This window comes from Oncorhynchus gorbuscha, linkage group LG11 (assembly GCF_021184085.1).
Source record: "Oncorhynchus gorbuscha isolate QuinsamMale2020 ecotype Even-year linkage group LG11, OgorEven_v1.0, whole genome shotgun sequence".
NCBI lineage: Eukaryota > Metazoa > Chordata > Actinopteri > Salmoniformes > Salmonidae > Oncorhynchus > Oncorhynchus gorbuscha.
The window spans coordinates 26,824,264-26,844,565 of NC_060183.1; the positions used below are offsets into that span (position 1 = coordinate 26,824,264).

At 43.0% G+C, this 20,302-nt stretch overlaps 17 non-coding genes across 17 annotated transcripts; all 17 read right to left on the minus strand.

The window, feature by feature from the left end:
- Window positions 1-262: 262 nt before the first annotated feature.
- trnak-uuu lies at window positions 263-335 on the minus strand. The gene has a single exon. It is a non-coding gene; the product is annotated as a tRNA-Lys (tRNA).
- Window positions 336-1,459: 1,124 nt separating this feature from the next.
- trnak-uuu lies at window positions 1,460-1,532 on the minus strand. The gene has a single exon. It is a non-coding gene; the product is annotated as a tRNA-Lys (tRNA).
- A 1,127-nt stretch (window positions 1,533-2,659) lies between these two features.
- trnak-uuu lies at window positions 2,660-2,732 on the minus strand. The gene has a single exon. It is a non-coding gene; the product is annotated as a tRNA-Lys (tRNA).
- A 1,126-nt stretch (window positions 2,733-3,858) lies between these two features.
- trnak-uuu lies at window positions 3,859-3,931 on the minus strand. Its single transcript has one exon. It is a non-coding gene; the product is annotated as a tRNA-Lys (tRNA).
- A 1,126-nt stretch (window positions 3,932-5,057) lies between these two features.
- Window positions 5,058-5,130, minus strand: trnak-uuu. Its single transcript has one exon. It is a non-coding gene; the product is annotated as a tRNA-Lys (tRNA).
- Window positions 5,131-6,256: 1,126 nt separating this feature from the next.
- On the minus strand, window positions 6,257-6,329 carry trnak-uuu. The gene has a single exon. It is a non-coding gene; the product is annotated as a tRNA-Lys (tRNA).
- Window positions 6,330-7,455: 1,126 nt separating this feature from the next.
- On the minus strand, window positions 7,456-7,528 carry trnak-uuu. Its single transcript has one exon. It is a non-coding gene; the product is annotated as a tRNA-Lys (tRNA).
- Window positions 7,529-8,654: 1,126 nt separating this feature from the next.
- trnak-uuu lies at window positions 8,655-8,727 on the minus strand. Its single transcript has one exon. It is a non-coding gene; the product is annotated as a tRNA-Lys (tRNA).
- Window positions 8,728-9,853: 1,126 nt separating this feature from the next.
- trnak-uuu lies at window positions 9,854-9,926 on the minus strand. The gene has a single exon. It is a non-coding gene; the product is annotated as a tRNA-Lys (tRNA).
- A 1,127-nt stretch (window positions 9,927-11,053) lies between these two features.
- trnak-uuu lies at window positions 11,054-11,126 on the minus strand. The gene has a single exon. It is a non-coding gene; the product is annotated as a tRNA-Lys (tRNA).
- Window positions 11,127-12,252: 1,126 nt separating this feature from the next.
- Window positions 12,253-12,325, minus strand: trnak-uuu. The gene has a single exon. It is a non-coding gene; the product is annotated as a tRNA-Lys (tRNA).
- A 1,124-nt stretch (window positions 12,326-13,449) lies between these two features.
- trnak-uuu lies at window positions 13,450-13,522 on the minus strand. Its single transcript has one exon. It is a non-coding gene; the product is annotated as a tRNA-Lys (tRNA).
- Window positions 13,523-14,646: 1,124 nt separating this feature from the next.
- On the minus strand, window positions 14,647-14,719 carry trnak-uuu. Its single transcript has one exon. It is a non-coding gene; the product is annotated as a tRNA-Lys (tRNA).
- Window positions 14,720-15,845: 1,126 nt separating this feature from the next.
- Window positions 15,846-15,918, minus strand: trnak-uuu. Its single transcript has one exon. It is a non-coding gene; the product is annotated as a tRNA-Lys (tRNA).
- Window positions 15,919-17,043: 1,125 nt separating this feature from the next.
- trnak-uuu lies at window positions 17,044-17,116 on the minus strand. Its single transcript has one exon. It is a non-coding gene; the product is annotated as a tRNA-Lys (tRNA).
- Window positions 17,117-18,244: 1,128 nt separating this feature from the next.
- Window positions 18,245-18,317, minus strand: trnak-uuu. The gene has a single exon. It is a non-coding gene; the product is annotated as a tRNA-Lys (tRNA).
- Window positions 18,318-19,440: 1,123 nt separating this feature from the next.
- Window positions 19,441-19,513, minus strand: trnak-uuu. Its single transcript has one exon. It is a non-coding gene; the product is annotated as a tRNA-Lys (tRNA).
- Window positions 19,514-20,302: the final 789 nt, after the last annotated feature.

The window sequence follows — 20,302 nt, forward strand, 5'->3', positions numbered from 1 at the left end:
CGATTAATTAAGACAATCGACAACCTGAGGATTCATTTTAACATGGTTTGACATGTTTTGACAAACTTTATCGGTACTATGAGGATGTCTTCAGACTAAGCTGTTTTGGCTCTGGGAGTGTTTTGTCCACAGGTCGAACATGTCATGGAAAGTCAAGGAAAATGCAAGTTCAGAAAGACAGCGTAGGAGATAGAATTGTGAACATTAAAGCATCGCCCGAGGGACTTGACAGCGTAAGATAGAATTGTGAACATTAAAGCATCGCCCGAACAGGGACTTGAACCCTGGACCCTCAGATTAAAAGTCTGATGCTCTACCGACTGAGCTATCCGGGCTCTGGTTTTGCTTATTTTCATACACCTAACCTGCCGGGCAGAGGCACGTGCTGACAAGGGGGCATTGTCAGATGGTACAGTTCCCCAGAGAACCAGGTCTTCATTCCAAATGATACAGTCAACGAAATCTGAACTAGGCATCCCCTCCAAAAAACACATTGTACAAGACCTCTTGGCGCAAAGGTAGCTCGTCTGACTCCAGATTCAGAAGGTTGAGTGTTCAAATCACGTCGTGGTCAGGGATTTATGTGTGCAATATCTGCCTTCTTAACACAGCGAAGTAAATGAATCAGCACAAGAACCAATGTGGCTTTACATAAACCACCAAACCAATGCTGCTTAAGATGACAATTGTCTCACAGAAGCATGGCACACTGCAAATTCCTAAATCAGATGATGCTGTGTGATTGACAGACTTAAATCAGTCTTCGAACAAGGAGTTGAAGTTCTTTTGGCTTGGAGGCAGTATTTCGGCATATGGATGGGAAGCGTCCCCTGTTACTCAGGCCTAGAAGCTCGGATATGCATATAATTGGTAGATGTGGATATAAAACACTCTAAAGTTTCCAAAACTGTTAAAATCCTGTCTGTGAGTATAACAGAACTGATACGGCAGGCGAAAACCTGAGAAAAATCAATCCAGGAAGTGGGATTTCTTTTGATGTGGGTAGTTTTCAATTGAATGCCTATTGAGTCTCTAATGGGTTCGGACCCAGATTGCAGTTCCTATGGCTTCCACTAGATGTCAACAGTCTTTAGACATTGTTTCAGGCTTCTTTTCTGAAAAATGAAGAAGAACGAGACCTTTCTGTCAGTGCTTAGGAAGCATGCAGTGCTGGCTTGCGAGCGTGACCGAGTACGCACCCTTCGTTGTTTTTCCTTTCTATTGAATACTGTCCGGTTGAACTATTATCGATTAATTAAGACAATCGACAACCTGAGGATTCATTTTAACATGGTTTGACATGTTTTGACAAACTTTATCGGTACTATGAGGATGTCTTCAGACTAAGCTGTTTTGGCTCTGGGAGTGTTTTGTCCACAGGTCGAACATGTCATGGAAAGTCAAGGAAAATGCAAGTTCAGAAAGACAGCGTAGGATAGAATTGTGAACATTAAAGCATCGCCCGAACAGGGACTTGAACCCTGGACCCTCAGATTAAAAGTCTGATGCTCTACCGACTGAGCTATCCGGGCTCTGGTTTTGCTTATTTTCATACACCTAACCTGCCGGGCAGAGGCACGTGCTGACAAGGGGGCATTGTCAGATGGTACAGTTCCCCAGAGAACCAGGTCTTCATTCCAAATGATACAGTCAACGAAATCTGAACTAGGCATCCCCTCCAAAAAACACATTGTACAAGACCTCTTGGCGCAAAGGTAGCTCGTCTGACTCCAGATTCAGAAGGTTGAGTGTTCAAATCACGTCGTGGTCAGGGATTTATGTGTGCAATATCTGCCTTCTTAACACAGCGAAGTAAATGAATCAGCACAAGAACCAATGTGGCTTTACATAAACCACCAAACCAATGCTGCTTAAGATGACAATTGTCTCTCACAGAAGCATGGCACACTGCAAATTCCTAAATCAGATGATGCTGTGTGATTGACAGACTTAAATCAGTCTTCGAACAAGGAGTTGAAGTTCTTTTGGCTTGGAGGCAGTATTTCGGCATATGGATGGGAAGCGTCCCCTGTTACTCAGGCCTAGAAGCTCGGATATGCATATAATTGGTAGATGTGGATATAAAACACTCTAAAGTTTCCAAAACTGTTAAAATCCTGTCTGTGAGTATAACAGAACTGATACGGCAGGCGAAAACCTGAGAAAAATCAATCCAGGAAGTGGGATTTTCTTTTGATGTGGGTAGTTTTCAATTGAATGCCTATTGAGTCTCTAATGGGTTCGGACCCAGATTGCAGTTCCTATGGCTTCCACTAGATGTCAACAGTCTTTAGACATTGTTTCAGGCTTCTTTTCTGAAAAATTAAGAAGAACGAGACCTTTCTGTCAGTGCTTAGGAAGCATGCAGTGCTGGCTTGCGAGCGTGACCGAGTGCGCACCCTTCGTTGTTTTTCCTTTCTATTGAATACTGTCCGGTTGAAATATTATCGATTAATTAAGACAATCGACAACCTGAGGATTCATTTTAACATGGTTTGACATGTTTTGACAAACTTTATCGGTACTATGAGGATGTCTTCAGACTAAGCTGTTTTGGCTCTGGGAGTGTTTTGTCCACAGGTCGAACATGTCATGGAAAGTCAAGGAAAATGCAAGTTCAGAAAGACAGCGTAAGATAGAATTGTGAACATTAAAGCATCGCCCGAACAGGGACTTGAACCCTGGACCCTCAGATTAAAAGTCTGATGCTCTACCGACTGAGCTATCCGGGCTCTGGTTTTGCTTATTTTCATACACCTAACCTGCCGGGCAGAGGCACGTGCTGACAAGGGGGCATTGTCAGATGGTACAGTTCCCCAGAGAACCAGGTCTTCATTCCAAATGATACAGTCAACGAAATCTGAACTAGGCATCCCCTCCAAAAAACACATTGTACAAGACCTCTTGGCGCAAAGGTAGCTCGTCTGACTCCAGATTCAGAAGGTTGAGTGTTCAAATCACGTCGTGGTCAGGGATTTATGTGTGCAATATCTGCCTTCTTAACACAGCGAAGTAAATGAATCAGCACAAGAACCAATGTGGCTTTACATAAACCACCAAACCAATGCTGCTTAAGATGACAATTGTCTCTCACAGAAGCATGGCACACTGCAAATTCCTAAATCAGATGATGCTGTGTGATTGACAGACTTAAATCAGTCTTCGAACAAGGAGTTGAAGTTCTTTTGGCTTGGAGGCAGTATTTCGGCATATGGATGGGAAGCGTCCCCTGTTACTCAGGCCTAGAAGCTCGGATATGCATATAATTGGTAGATGTGGATATAAAACACTCTAAACTTTCCAAAACTGTTAAAATCCTGTCTGTGAGTATAACAGAACTGATACGGCAGGCGAAAACCTGAGAAAAATCAATCCAGGAAGTGGGATTTCTTTTGATGTGGGTAGTTTTCAATTGAATGCCTATTGAGTCTCTAATGGGTTCGGACCCAGATTGCAGTTCCTATGGCTTCCACTAGATGTCAACAGTCTTTAGACATTGTTTCAGGCTTCTTTTCTGAAAAATTAAGAAGAACGAGACCTTTCTGTCAGTGCTTAGGAAGCATGCAGTGCTGGCTTGCGAGCGTGACCGAGTGCGCACCCTTCGTTGTTTTTCCTTTCTATTGAATACTGTCCGGTTGAAATATTATCGATTAATTAAGACAATCGACAACCTGAGGATTCATTTTAACATGGTTTGACATGTTTTGACAAACTTTATCGGTACTATGAGGATGTCTTCAGACTAAGCTGTTTTGGCTCTGGGAGTGTTTTGTCCACAGGTCGAACATGTCATGGAAAGTCAAGGAAAATGCAAGTTCAGAAAGACAGCGTAAGATAGAATTGTGAACATTAAAGCATCGCCCGAACAGGGACTTGAACCCTGGACCCTCAGATTAAAAGTCTGATGCTCTACCGACTGAGCTATCCGGGCTCTGGTTTTGCTTATTTTCATACACCTAACCTGCCGGGCAGAGGCACGTGCTGACAAGGGGGCATTGTCAGATGGTACAGTTCCCCAGAGAACCAGGTCTTCATTCCAAATGATACAGTCAACGAAATCTGAACTAGGCATCCCCTCCAAAAAACACATTGTACAAGACCTCTTGGCGCAAAGGTAGCTCGTCTGACTCCAGATTCAGAAGGTTGAGTGTTCAAATCACGTCGTGGTCAGGGATTTATGTGTGCAATATCTGCCTTCTTAACACAGCGAAGTAAATGAATCAGCACAAGAACCAATGTGGCTTTACATAAACCACCAAACCAATGCTGCTTAAGATGACAATTGTCTCTCACAGAAGCATGGCACACTGCAAATTCCTAAATCAGATGATGCTGTGTGATTGACAGACTTAAATCAGTCTTCGAACAAGGAGTTGAAGTTCTTTTGGCTTGGAGGCAGTATTTCGGCATATGGATGGGAAGCGTCCCCTGTTACTCAGGCCTAGAAGCTCGGATATGCATATAATTGGTAGATGTGGATATAAAACACTCTAAACTTTCCAAAACTGTTAAAATCCTGTCTGTGAGTATAACAGAACTGATACGGCAGGCGAAAACCTGAGAAAAATCAATCCAGGAAGTGGGATTTCTTTTGATGTGGGTAGTTTTCAATTGAATGCCTATTGAGTCTCTAATGGGTTCGGACCCAGATTGCAGTTCCTATGGCTTCCACTAGATGTCAACAGTCTTTAGACATTGTTTCAGGCTTCTTTTCTGAAAAATTAAGAAGAACGAGACCTTTCTGTCAGTGCTTAGGAAGCATGCAGTGCTGGCTTGCGAGCGTGACCGAGTGCGCACCCTTCGTTGTTTTTCCTTTCTATTGAATACTGTCCGGTTGAAATATTATCGATTAATTAAGACAATCGACAACCTGAGGATTCATTTTAACATGGTTTGACATGTTTTGACAAACTTTATCGGTACTATGAGGATGTCTTCAGACTAAGCTGTTTTGGCTCTGGGAGTGTTTTGTCCACAGGTCGAACATGTCATGGAAAGTCAAGGAAAATGCAAGTTCAGAAAGACAGCGTAAGATAGAATTGTGAACATTAAAGCATCGCCCGAACAGGGACTTGAACCCTGGACCCTCAGATTAAAAGTCTGATGCTCTACCGACTGAGCTATCCGGGCTCTGGTTTTGCTTATTTTCATACACCTAACCTGCCGGGCAGAGGCACGTGCTGACAAGGGGGCATTGTCAGATGGTACAGTTCCCCAGAGAACCAGGTCTTCATTCCAAATGATACAGTCAACGAAATCTGAACTAGGCATCCCCTCCAAAAAACACATTGTACAAGACCTCTTGGCGCAAAGGTAGCTCGTCTGACTCCAGATTCAGAAGGTTGAGTGTTCAAATCACGTCGTGGTCAGGGATTTATGTGTGCAATATCTGCCTTCTTAACACAGCGAAGTAAATGAATCAGCACAAGAACCAATGTGGCTTTACATAAACCACCAAACCAATGCTGCTTAAGATGACAATTGTCTCTCACAGAAGCATGGCACACTGCAAATTCCTAAATCAGATGATGCTGTGTGATTGACAGACTTAAATCAGTCTTCGAACAAGGAGTTGAAGTTCTTTTGGCTTGGAGGCAGTATTTCGGCATATGGATGGGAAGCGTCCCCTGTTACTCAGGCCTAGAAGCTCGGATATGCATATAATTGGTAGATGTGGATATAAAACACTCTAAAGTTTCCAAAACTGTTAAAATCCTGTCTGTGAGTATAACAGAACTGATACGGCAGGCGAAAACCTGAGAAAAATCAATCCAGGAAGTGGGATTTCTTTTGATGTGGGTAGTTTTCAATTGAATGCCTATTGAGTCTCTAATGGGTTCGGACCCAGATTGCAGTTCCTATGGCTTCCACTAGATGTCAACAGTCTTTAGACATTGTTTCAGGCTTCTTTTCTGAAAAATTAAGAAGAACGAGACCTTTCTGTCAGTGCTTAGGAAGCATGCAGTGCTGGCTTGCGAGCGTGACCGAGTGCGCACCCTTCGTTGTTTTTCCTTTCTATTGAATACTGTCCGGTTGAAATATTATCGATTAATTAAGACAATCGACAACCTGAGGATTCATTTTAACATGGTTTGACATGTTTTGACAAACTTTATCGGTACTATGAGGATGTCTTCAGACTAAGCTGTTTTGGCTCTGGGAGTGTTTTGTCCACAGGTCGAACATGTCATGGAAAGTCAAGGAAAATGCAAGTTCAGAAAGACAGCGTAAGATAGAATTGTGAACATTAAAGCATCGCCCGAACAGGGACTTGAACCCTGGACCCTCAGATTAAAAGTCTGATGCTCTACCGACTGAGCTATCCGGGCTCTGGTTTTGCTTATTTTCATACACCTAACCTGCCGGGCAGAGGCACGTGCTGACAAGGGGGCATTGTCAGATGGTACAGTTCCCCAGAGAACCAGGTCTTCATTCCAAATGATACAGTCAACGAAATCTGAACTAGGCATCCCCTCCAAAAAACACATTGTACAAGACCTCTTGGCGCAAAGGTAGCTCGTCTGACTCCAGATTCAGAAGGTTGAGTGTTCAAATCACGTCGTGGTCAGGGATTTATGTGTGCAATATCTGCCTTCTTAACACAGCGAAGTAAATGAATCAGCACAAGAACCAATGTGGCTTTACATAAACCACCAAACCAATGCTGCTTAAGATGACAATTGTCTCTCACAGAAGCATGGCACACTGCAAATTCCTAAATCAGATGATGCTGTGTGATTGACAGACTTAAATCAGTCTTCGAACAAGGAGTTGAAGTTCTTTTGGCTTGGAGGCAGTATTTCGGCATATGGATGGGAAGCGTCCCCTGTTACTCAGGCCTAGAAGCTCGGATATGCATATAATTGGTAGATGTGGATATAAAACACTCTAAAGTTTCCAAAACTGTTAAAATCCTGTCTGTGAGTATAACAGAACTGATACGGCAGGCGAAAACCTGAGAAAAATCAATCCAGGAAGTGGGATTTCTTTTGATGTGGGTAGTTTTCAATTGAATGCCTATTGAGTCTCTAATGGGTTCGGACCCAGATTGCAGTTCCTATGGCTTCCACTAGATGTCAACAGTCTTTAGACATTGTTTCAGGCTTCTTTTCTGAAAAATTAAGAAGAACGAGACCTTTCTGTCAGTGCTTAGGAAGCATGCAGTGCTGGCTTGCGAGCGTGACCGAGTGCGCACCCTTCGTTGTTTTTCCTTTCTATTGAATACTGTCCGGTTGAAATATTATCGATTAATTAAGACAATCGACAACCTGAGGATTCATTTTAACATGGTTTGACATGTTTTGACAAACTTTATCGGTACTATGAGGATGTCTTCAGACTAAGCTGTTTTGGCTCTGGGAGTGTTTTGTCCACAGGTCGAACATGTCATGGAAAGTCAAGGAAAATGCAAGTTCAGAAAGACAGCGTAAGATAGAATTGTGAACATTAAAGCATCGCCCGAACAGGGACTTGAACCCTGGACCCTCAGATTAAAAGTCTGATGCTCTACCGACTGAGCTATCCGGGCTCTGGTTTTGCTTATTTTCATACACCTAACCTGCCGGGCAGAGGCACGTGCTGACAAGGGGGCATTGTCAGATGGTACAGTTCCCCAGAGAACCAGGTCTTCATTCCAAATGATACAGTCAACGAAATCTGAACTAGGCATCCCCTCCAAAAAACACATTGTACAAGACCTCTTGGCGCAAAGGTAGCTCGTCTGACTCCAGATTCAGAAGGTTGAGTGTTCAAATCACGTCGTGGTCAGGGATTTATGTGTGCAATATCTGCCTTCTTAACACAGCGAAGTAAATGAATCAGCACAAGAACCAATGTGGCTTTACATAAACCACCAAACCAATGCTGCTTAAGATGACAATTGTCTCTCACAGAAGCATGGCACACTGCAAATTCCTAAATCAGATGATGCTGTGTGATTGACAGACTTAAATCAGTCTTCGAACAAGGAGTTGAAGTTCTTTTGGCTTGGAGGCAGTATTTCGGCATATGGATGGGAAGCGTCCCCTGTTACTCAGGCCTAGAAGCTCGGATATGCATATAATTGGTAGATGTGGATATAAAACACTCTAAAGTTTCCAAAACTGTTAAAATCCTGTCTGTGAGTATAACAGAACTGATACGGCAGGCGAAAACCTGAGAAAAATCAATCCAGGAAGTGGGATTTCTTTTGATGTGGGTAGTTTTCAATTGAATGCCTATTGAGTCTCTAATGGGTTCGGACCCAGATTGCAGTTCCTATGGCTTCCACTAGATGTCAACAGTCTTTAGACATTGTTTCAGGCTTCTTTTCTGAAAAATTAAGAAGAACGAGACCTTTCTGTCAGTGCTTAGGAAGCATGCAGTGCTGGCTTGCGAGCGTGACCGAGTGCGCACCCTTCGTTGTTTTTCCTTTCTATTGAATACTGTCCGGTTGAAATATTATCGATTAATTAAGACAATCGACAACCTGAGGATTCATTTTAACATGGTTTGACATGTTTTGACAAACTTTATCGGTACTATGAGGATGTCTTCAGACTAAGCTGTTTTGGCTCTGGGAGTGTTTTGTCCACAGGTCGAACATGTCATGGAAAGTCAAGGAAAATGCAAGTTCAGAAAGACAGCGTAAGATAGAATTGTGAACATTAAAGCATCGCCCGAACAGGGACTTGAACCCTGGACCCTCAGATTAAAAGTCTGATGCTCTACCGACTGAGCTATCCGGGCTCTGGTTTTGCTTATTTTCATACACCTAACCTGCCGGGCAGAGGCACGTGCTGACAAGGGGGCATTGTCAGATGGTACAGTTCCCCAGAGAACCAGGTCTTCATTCCAAATGATACAGTCAACGAAATCTGAACTAGGCATCCCCTCCAAAAAACACATTGTACAAGACCTCTTGGCGCAAAGGTAGCTCGTCTGACTCCAGATTCAGAAGGTTGAGTGTTCAAATCACGTCGTGGTCAGGGATTTATGTGTGCAATATCTGCCTTCTTAACACAGCGAAGTAAATGAATCAGCACAAGAACCAATGTGGCTTTACATAAACCACCAAACCAATGCTGCTTAAGATGACAATTGTCTCTCACAGAAGCATGGCACACTGCAAATTCCTAAATCAGATGATGCTGTGTGATTGACAGACTTAAATCAGTCTTCGAACAAGGAGTTGAAGTTCTTTTGGCTTGGAGGCAGTATTTCGGCATATGGATGGGAAGCGTCCCCTGTTACTCAGGCCTAGAAGCTCGGATATGCATATAATTGGTAGATGTGGATATAAAACACTCTAAAGTTTCCAAAACTGTTAAAATCCTGTCTGTGAGTATAACAGAACTGATACGGCAGGCGAAAACCTGAGAAAAATCAATCCAGGAAGTGGGATTTCTTTTGATGTGGGTAGTTTTCAATTGAATGCCTATTGAGTCTCTAATGGGTTCGGACCCAGATTGCAGTTCCTATGGCTTCCACTAGATGTCAACAGTCTTTAGACATTGTTTCAGGCTTCTTTTCTGAAAAATTAAGAAGAACGAGACCTTTCTGTCAGTGCTTAGGAAGCATGCAGTGCTGGCTTGCGAGCGTGACCGAGTGCGCACCCTTCGTTGTTTTTCCTTTCTATTGAATACTGTCCGGTTGAAATATTATCGATTAATTAAGACAATCGACAACCTGAGGATTCATTTTAACATGGTTTGACATGTTTTGACAAACTTTATCGGTACTATGAGGATGTCTTCAGACTAAGCTGTTTTGGCTCTGGGAGTGTTTTGTCCACAGGTCGAACATGTCATGGAAAGTCAAGGAAAATGCAAGTTCAGAAAGACAGCGTAAGATAGAATTGTGAACATTAAAGCATCGCCCGAACAGGGACTTGAACCCTGGACCCTCAGATTAAAAGTCTGATGCTCTACCGACTGAGCTATCCGGGCTCTGGTTTTGCTTATTTTCATACACCTAACCTGCCGGGCAGAGGCACGTGCTGACAAGGGGGCATTGTCAGATGGTACAGTTCCCCAGAGAACCAGGTCTTCATTCCAAATGATACAGTCAACGAAATCTGAACTAGGCATCCCCTCCAAAAAACACATTGTACAAGACCTCTTGGCGCAAAGGTAGCTCGTCTGACTCCAGATTCAGAAGGTTGAGTGTTCAAATCACGTCGTGGTCAGGGATTTATGTGTGCAATATCTGCCTTCTTAAACACAGCGAAGTAAATGAATCAGCACAAGAACCAATGTGGCTTTACATAAACCACCAAACCAATGCTGCTTAAGATGACAATTGTCTCTCACAGAAGCATGGCACACTGCAAATTCCTAAATCAGATGATGCTGTGTGATTGACAGACTTAAATCAGTCTTCGAACAAGGAGTTGAAGTTCTTTTGGCTTGGAGGCAGTATTTCGGCATATGGATGGGAAGCGTCCCCTGTTACTCAGGCCTAGAAGCTCGGATATGCATATAATTGGTAGATGTGGATATAAAACACTCTAAAGTTTCCAAAACTGTTAAAATCCTGTCTGTGAGTATAACAGAACTGATACGGCAGGCGAAAACCTGAGAAAAATCAATCCAGGAAGTGGGATTTCTTTTGATGTGGGTAGTTTTCAATTGAATGCCTATTGAGTCTCTAATGGGTTCGGACCCAGATTGCAGTTCCTATGGCTTCCACTAGATGTCAACAGTCTTTAGACATTGTTTCAGGCTTCTTTTCTGAAAAATTAAGAAGAACGAGACCTTTCTGTCAGTGCTTAGGAAGCATGCAGTGCTGGCTTGCGAGCGTGACCGAGTGCGCACCCTTCGTTGTTTTTCCTTTCTATTGAATACTGTCCGGTTGAAATATTATCGATTAATTAAGACAATCGACAACCTGAGGATTCATTTTAACATGGTTTGACATGTTTTGACAAACTTTATCGGTACTATGAGGATGTCTTCAGACTAAGCTGTTTTGGCTCTGGGAGTGTTTTGTCCACAGGTCGAACATGTCATGGAAAGTCAAGGAAAATGCAAGTTCAGAAAGACAGCGTAAGATAGAATTGTGAACATTAAAGCATCGCCCGAACAGGGACTTGAACCCTGGACCCTCAGATTAAAAGTCTGATGCTCTACCGACTGAGCTATCCGGGCTCTGGTTTTGCTTATTTTCATACACCTAACCTGCCGGGCAGAGGCACGTGCTGACAAGGGGGCATTGTCAGATGGTACAGTTCCCCAGAGAACCAGGTCTTCATTCCAAATGATACAGTCAACGAAATCTGAACTAGGCATCCCCTCCAAAAAACACATTGTACAAGACCTCTTGGCGCAAAGGTAGCTCGTCTGACTCCAGATTCAGAAGGTTGAGTGTTCAAATCACGTCGTGGTCAGGGATTTATGTGTGCAATATCTGCCTTCTTAACACAGCGAAGTAAATGAATCAGCACAAGAACCAATGTGGCTTTACATAAACCACCAAACCAATGCTGCTTAAGATGACAATTGTCTCTCACAGAAGCATGGCACACTGCAAATTCCTAAATCAGATGATGCTGTGTGATTGACAGACTTAAATCAGTCTTCGAACAAGGAGTTGAAGTTCTTTTGGCTTGGAGGCAGTATTTCGGCATATGGATGGGAAGCGTCCCCTGTTACTCAGGCCTAGAAGCTCGGATATGCATATAATTGGTAGATGTGGATATAAAACACTCTAAACTTTCCAAAACTGTTAAAATCCTGTCTGTGAGTATAACAGAACTGATACGGCAGGCGAAAACCTGAGAAAAATCAATCCAGGAAGTGGGATTTCTTTTGATGTGGGTAGTTTTCAATTGAATGCCTATTGAGTCTCTAATGGGTTCGGACCCAGATTGCAGTTCCTATGGCTTCCACTAGATGTCAACAGTCTTTAGACATTGTTTCAGGCTTCTTTTCTGAAAAATTAAGAAGAACGAGACCTTTCTGTCAGTGCTTAGGAAGCATGCAGTGCTGGCTTGCGAGCGTGACCGAGTGCGCACCCTTCGTTGTTTTTCCTTTCTATTGAATACTGTCCGGTTGAAATATTATCGATTAATTAAGACAATCGACAACCTGAGGATTCATTTTAACATGGTTTGACATGTTTTGACAAACTTTATCGGTACTATGAGGATGTCTTCAGACTAAGCTGTTTTGGCTCTGGGAGTGTTTTGTCCACAGGTCGAACATGTCATGGAAAGTCAAAGAAAATGCAAGTTCAGAAAGACAGCGTAAGATAGAATTGTGAACATTAAAGCATCGCCCGAACAGGGACTTGAACCCTGGACCCTCAGATTAAAAGTCTGATGCTCTACCGACTGAGCTATCCGGGCTCTGGTTTTGCTTATTTTCATACACCTAACCTGCCGGGCAGAGGCACGTGCTGACAAGGGGGCATTGTCAGATGGTACAGTTCCCCAGAGAACCAGGTCTTCATTCCAAATGATACAGTCAACGAAATCTGAACTAGGCATCCCCTCCAAAAAACACATTGTACAAGACCTCTTGGCGCAAAGGTAGCTCGTCTGACTCCAGATTCAGAAGGTTGAGTGTTCAAATCACGTCGTGGTCAGGGATTTATGTGTGCAATATCTGCCTTCTTAACACAGCGAAGTAAATGAATCAGCACAAGAACCAATGTGGCTTTACATAAACCACCAAACCAATGCTGCTTAAGATGACAATTGTCTCTCACAGAAGCATGGCACACTGCAAATTCCTAAATCAGATGATGCTGTGTGATTGACAGACTTAAATCAGTCTTCGAACAAGGAGTTGAAGTTCTTTTGGCTTGGAGGCAGTATTTCGGCATATGGATGGGAAGCGTCCCCTGTTACTCAGGCCTAGAAGCTCGGATATGCATATAATTGGTAGATGTGGATATAAAACACTCTAAAGTTTCCAAAACTGTTAAAATCCTGTCTGTGAGTATAACAGAACTGATACGGCAGGCGAAAACCTGAGAAAAATCAATCCAGGAAGTGGGATTTCTTTTGATGTGGGTAGTTTTCAATTGAATGCCTATTGAGTCTCTAATGGGTTCGGACCCAGATTGCAGTTCCTATGGCTTCCACTAGATGTCAACAGTCTTTAGACATTGTTTCAGGCTTCTTTTCTGAAAAATTAAGAAGAACGAGACCTTTCTGTCAGTGCTTAGGAAGCATGCAGTGCTGGCTTGCGAGCGTGACCGAGTGCGCACCCTTCTGTTTTTCCTTTCTATTGAATACTGTCCGGTTGAAATATTATCGATTAATTAAGACAATCGACAACCTGAGGATTCATTTTAACATGGTTTGACATGTTTTGACAAACTTTATCGGTACTATGAGGATGTCTTCAGACTAAGCTGTTTTGGCTCTGGGAGTGTTTTGTCCACAGGTCGAACATGTCATGGAAAGTCAAGGAAAATGCAAGTTCAGAAAGACAGCGTAAGATAGAATTGTGAACATTAAAGCATCGCCCGAACAGGGACTTGAACCCTGGACCCTCAGATTAAAAGTCTGATGCTCTACCGACTGAGCTATCCGGGCTCTGGTTTTGCTTATTTTCATACACCTAACCTGCCGGGCAGAGGCACGTGCTGACAAGGGGGCATTGTCAGATGGTACAGTTCCCCAGAGAACCAGGTCTTCATTCCAAATGATACAGTCAACGAAATCTGAACTAGGCATCCCCTCCAAAAAACACATTGTACAAGACCTCTTGGCGCAAAGGTAGCTCGTCTGACTCCAGATTCAGAAGGTTGAGTGTTCAAATCACGTCGTGGTCAGGGATTTATGTGTGCAATATCTGCCTTCTTAACACAGCGAAGTAAATGAATCAGCACAAGAACCAATGTGGCTTTACATAAACCACCAAACCAATGCTGCTTAAGATGACAATTGTCTCTCACAGAAGCATGGCACACTGCAAATTCCTAAATCAGATGATGCTGTGTGATTGACAGACTTAAATCAGTCTTCGAACAAGGAGTTGAAGTTCTTTTGGCTTGGAGGCAGTATTTGCATATGGATGGGAAGCGTCCCCTGTTACTCAGGCCTAGAAGCTCGGATATGCATATAATTGGTAGATGTGGATATAAAACACTCTAAACTTTCCAAAACTGTTAAAATCCTGTCTGTGAGTATAACAGAACTGATACGGCAGGCGAAAACCTGAGAAAAATCAATCCAGGAAGTGGGATTTCTTTTGATGTGGGTAGTTTTCAATTGAATGCCTATTGAGTCTCTAATGGGTTCGGACCCAGATTGCAGTTCCTATGGCTTCCACTAGATGTCAACAGTCTTTAGACATTGTTTCAGGCTTCTTTTCTGAAAAATTAAGAAGAACGAGACCTTTCTGTCAGTGCTTAGGAAGCATGCAGTGCTGGCTTGCGAGCGTGACCGAGTGCGCACCCTTCGTTGTTTTTCCTTTCTATTGAATACTGTCCGGTTGAAATATTATCGATTAATTAAGACAATCGACAACCTGAGGATTCATTTTAACATGGTTTGACATGTTTTGACAAACTTTATCGGTACTATGAGGATGTCTTCAGACTAAGCTGTTTTGGCTCTGGGAGTGTTTTGTCCACAGGTCGAACATGTCATGGAAAGTCAAGGAAAATGCAAGTTCAGAAAGACAGCGTAAGATAGAATTGTGAACATTAAAGCATCGCCCGAACAGGGACTTGAACCCTGGACCCTCAGATTAAAAGTCTGATGCTCTACCGACTGAGCTATCCGGGCTCTGGTTTTGCTTATTTTCATACACCTAACCTGCCGGGCAGAGGCACGTGCTGACAAGGGGGCATTGTCAGATGGTACAGTTCCCCAGAGAACCAGGTCTTCATTCCAAATGATACAGTCAACGAAATCTGAACTAGGCATCCCCTCCAAAAAACACATTGTACAAGACCTCTTGGCGCAAAGGTAGCTCGTCTGACTCCAGATTCAGAAGGTTGAGTGTTCAAATCACGTCGTGGTCAGGGATTTATGTGTGCAATATCTGCCTTCTTTAACACAGGAAGTAAATGAATCAGCACAAGAACCAATGTGGCTTTACATAAACCACCAAACCAATGCTGCTTAAGATGACAATTGTCTCTCACAGAAGCATGGCACACTGCAAATTCCTAAATCAGATGATGCTGTGTGATTGACAGACTTAAATCAGTCTTCGAACAAGGAGTTGAAGTTCTTTTGGCTTGGAGGCAGTATTTCGGCATATGGATGGGAAGCGTCCCCTGTTACTCAGGCCTAGAAGCTCGGATATGCATATAATTGGTAGATGTGGATATAAAACACTCTAAACTTTCCAAAACTGTTAAAATCCTGTCTGTGAGTATAACAGAACTGATACGGCAGGCGAAAACCTGAGAAAAATCAATCCAGGAAGTGGGATTTCTTTTGATGTGGGTAGTTTTCAATTGAATGCCTATTGAGTCTCTAATGGGTTCGGACCCAGATTGCAGTTCCTATGGCTTCCACTAGATGTCAACAGTCTTTAGACATTGTTTCAGGCTTCTTTTCTGAAAAATTAAGAAGAACGAGACCTTTCTGTCAGTGCTTAGGAAGCATGCAGTGCTGGCTTGCGAGCGTGACCGAGTGCGCACCCTTCGTTGTTTTTCCTTTCTATTGAATACTGTCCGGTTGAAATATTATCGATTAATTAAGACAATCGACAACCTGAGGATTCATTTTAACATGGTTTGACATGTTTTGACAAACTTTATCGGTACTATGAGGATGTCTTCAGACTAAGCTGTTTTGGCTCTGGGAGTGTTTTGTCCACAGGTCGAACATGTCATGGAAAGTCAAGGAAAATGCAAGTTCAGAAAGACAGCGTAAGATAGAATTGTGAACATTAAAGCATCGCCCGAACAGGGACTTGAACCCTGGACCCTCAGATTAAAAGTCTGATGCTCTACCGACTGAGCTATCCGGGCTCTGGTTTTGCTTATTTTCATACACCTAACCTGCCGGGCAGAGGCACGTGCTGACAAGGGGGCATTGTCAGATGGTAAGTTCCCCAGAGAACCAGGTCTTCATTCCAAATGATACAGTCAACGAAATCTGAACTAGGCATCCCCTCCAAAAAACACATTGTACAAGACCTCTTGGCGCAAAGGTAGCTCGTCTGACTCCAGATTCAGAAGGTTGAGTGTTCAAATCACGTCGTGGTCAGGGATTTATGTGTGCAATATCTGCCTTCTTAACACAGCGAAGTAAATGAATCAGCACAAGAACCAATGTGGCTTTACATAAACCACCAAACCAATGCTGCTTAAGATGACAATTGTCTCTCACAGAAGCATGGCACACTGCAAATTCCTAAATCAGATGATGCTGTGTGATTGACAGACTTAAATCAGTCTTCGAACAAGGAGTTGAAGTTCTTTTGGCTTGGAGGCAGTATTTCGGCATATGGATGGGAAGCGTCCCCTGTTACTCAGGCCTAGAAGCTCGGATATGCATATAATTGGTAGATGTGGATATAAAACACTCTAAACTTTCCAAAACTGTAAAAATCCTGTCTGTGAGTATAACAGAACTGATACGGCAGGCGAAAACCTGAGAAAAATCAATCCAGGAAGTGGGATTTCTTTTGATGTGGGTAGTTTTCAATTGAATGCCTATTGAGTCTCTAATGGGTTCGGACCCAGATTGCAGTTCCTATGGCTTCCACTAGATGTCAACAGTCTTTAGACATTGTTTCAGGCTTCTTTTCTGAAAAATTAAGAAGAACGAGACCTTTCTGTCAGTGCTTAGGAAGCATGCAGTGCTGGCTTGCGAGCGTGACCGAGTGCGCACCCTTCGTTGTTTTTCCTTTCTATTGAATACTGTCCGGTTGAAATATTATCGATTAATTAAGACAATCGACAACCTGAGGATTCATTTTAACATGGTTTGACATGTTTTGACAAACTTTATCGGTACTATGAGGATGTCTTCAGACTAAGCTGTTTTGGCTCTGGGAGTGTTTTGTCCACAGGTCGAACATGTCATGGAAAGTCAAGGAAAATGCAAGTTCAGAAAGACAGCGTAAGATAGAATTGTGAACATTAAAGCATCGCCCGAACAGGGACTTGAACCCTGGACCCTCAGATTAAAAGTCTGATGCTCTACCGACTGAGCTATCCGGGCTCTGGTTTTGCTTATTTTCATACACCTAACCTGCCGGGCAGAGGCACGTGCTGACAAGGGGGCATTGTCAGATGGTACAGTTCCCCAGAGAACCAGGTCTTCATTCCAAATGATACAGTCAACGAAATCTGAACTAGGCATCCCCTCCAAAAAACACATTGTACAAGACCTCTTGGCGCAAAGGTAGCTCGTCTGACTCCAGATTCAGAAGGTTGAGTGTTCAAATCACGTCGTGTGGTCAGGGATTTATGTGTGCAATATCTGCCTTCTTAACACAGCGAAGTAAATGAATCAGCACAAGAACCAATGTGGCTTTACATAAACCACCAAACCAATGCTGCTTAAGATGACAATTGTCTCTCACAGAAGCATGGCACACTGCAAATTCCTAAATCAGATGATGCTGTGTGATTGACAGACTTAAATCAGTCTTCGAACAAGGAGTTGAAGTTCTTTTGGCTTGGAGGCAGTATTTCGGCATATGGATGGGAAGCGTCCCCTGTTACTCAGGCCTAGAAGCTCGGATATGCATATAATTGGTAGATGTGGATATAAAACACTCTAAACTTTCCAAAACTGTTAAAATCCTGTCTGTGAGTATAACAGAACTGATACGGCAGGCGAAAACCTGAGAAAAATCAATCCAGGAAGTGGGATTTCTTTTGATGTGGGTAGTTTTCAATTGAATGCCTATTGAGTCTCTAATGGGTTCGGACCCAGATTGCAGTTCCTATGGCTTCCACTAGATGTCAACAGTCTTTAGACATTGTTTCAGGCTTCTTTTCTGAAAAATTAAGAAGAACGAGACCTTTCTGTCAGTGCTTAGGAAGCATGCAGTGCTGGCTTGCGAGCGTGACCGAGTGCGCACCCTTCGTTGTTTTTCCTTTCTATTGAATACTGTCCGGTTGAAATATTATCGATTAATTAAGACAATCGACAACCTGAGGATTCATTTTAACATGGTTTGACATGTTTTGACAAACTTTATCGGTACTATGAGGATGTCTTCAGACTAAGCTGTTTTGGCTCTGGGAGTGTTTTGTCCACAGGTCGAACATGTCATGGAAAGTCAAGGAAAATGCAAGTTCAGAAAGACAGCGTAGGATAGAATTGTGAACATTAAAGCATCGCCCGAACAGGGACTTGAACCCTGGACCCTCAGATTAAAAGTCTGATGCTCTACCGACTGAGCTATCCGGGCTCTGGTTTTGCTTATTTTCATACACCTAACCTGCCGGGCAGAGGCACGTGCTGACAAGGGGGCATTGTCAGATGGTACAGTTCCCCAGAGAACCAGGTCTTCATTCCAAATGATACAGTCAACAAAATCTGAACTAGGCATCCCCTCCAAAAAACACATTGTACAAGACCTCTTGGCGCAAAGGTAGCTCGTCTGACTCCAGATCAGAAGGTTGAGTGTTCAAATCACGTCGTGGTCAGGGATTTATGTGTGCAATATCTGCCTTCTTTACACAGAGAAGTAAATGAATCAGCACAAGAACCAATGTGGCTTTACATAAACCACCAAACCAATGCTGCTTAAGATGACAATTGTCTCTCACAGAAGCATGGCACACTGCAAATTCCTAAATCAGATGATGCTGTGTGATTGACAGACTTAAATCAGTCTTCGAACAAGGAGTTGAAGTTCTTTTGGCTTGGAGGCAGTATTTCGGCATGGATGGGAAGCGTCCCCTGTTACTCAGGCCTAGAAGCTCGGATATGCATATAATTGGTAGATGTGGATATAAAACACTCTAAACTTTCCAAAACTGTTAAAATCCTGTCTGTGAGTATAACAGAACTGATACGGCAGGCGAAAACCTGAGAAAAATCAATCCAGGAAGTGGGATTTCTTTTGATGTGGGTAGTTTTCAATTGAATGCCTATTGAGTCTCTAATGGGTTCGGACCCAGATTGCAGTTCCTATGGCTTCCACTAGATGTCAACAGTCTTTAGACATTGTTTCAGGCTTCTTTTCTGAAAAATTAAGAAGAACGAGACCTTTCTGTCAGTGCTTAGGAAGCATGCAGTGCTGGCTTGCGAGCGTGACCGAGTGCGCACCCTTCGTTGTTTTTCCTTTCTATTGAATACTGTCCGGTTGAAATATTATCGATTAATTAAGACAATCGACAACCTGAGGATTCATTTTAACATGGTTTGACATGTTTTTGAAAACTTTATCGGTACTATGAGGATGTCTTCAGACTAAGCTGTTTTGGCTCTGGGAGTGTTTTGTCCACAGGTCGAACATGTCATGGAAAGTCAAGGAAAATGCAAGTTCAGAAAGACAGCGTAGGATAGAATTGTGAACATTAAAGCATCGCCCGAACAGGGACTTGAACCCTGGACCCTCAGATTAAAAGTCTGATGCTCTACCGACTGAGCTATCCGGGCTCTGGTTTTGCTTATTTTCATACACCTAACCTGCCGGGCAGAGGCACGTGCTGACAAGGGGGCATTGTCAGATGGTACAGTTCCCCAGAGAACCAGGTCTTCATTCCAAATGATACAGTCAACGAAATCTGAACTAGGCATCCCCTCCAAAAAACACATTGTACAAGACCTCTTGGCGCAAAGGTAGCTCGTCTGACTCCAGATTCAGAAGGTTGAGTGTTCAAATCACGTCGTGGTCAGGGATTTATGTGTGCAATATCTGCCTTCTTAACACAGCGAAGTAAATGAATCAGCACAAGAACCAATGTGGCTTTACATAAACCACCAAACCAATGCTGCTTAAGATGACAATTGTCTCTCACAGAAGCATGGCACACTGCAAATTCCTAAATCAGATGATGCTGTGTGATTGACAGACTTAAATCAGTCTTCGAACAAGGAGTTGAAGTTCTTTTGGCTTGGAGGCAGTATTTCGGCATATGGATGGGAAGCGTCCCCTGTTACTCAGGCCTAGAAGCTCGGATATGCATATAATTGGTAGATGTGGATATAAAACACTCTAAACTTTCCAAAACTGTTAAAATCCTGTCTGTGAGTATAACAGAACTGATACGGCAGGCGAAAACCTGAGAAAAATCAATCCAGGAAGTGGGATTTCTTTTGATGTGGGTAGTTTTCAATTGAATGCCTATTGAGTCTCTAATGGGTTCGGACCCAGATTGCAGTTCCTATGGCTTCCACTAGATGTCAACAGTCTTTAGACATTGTTTCAGGCTTCTTTTCTGAAAA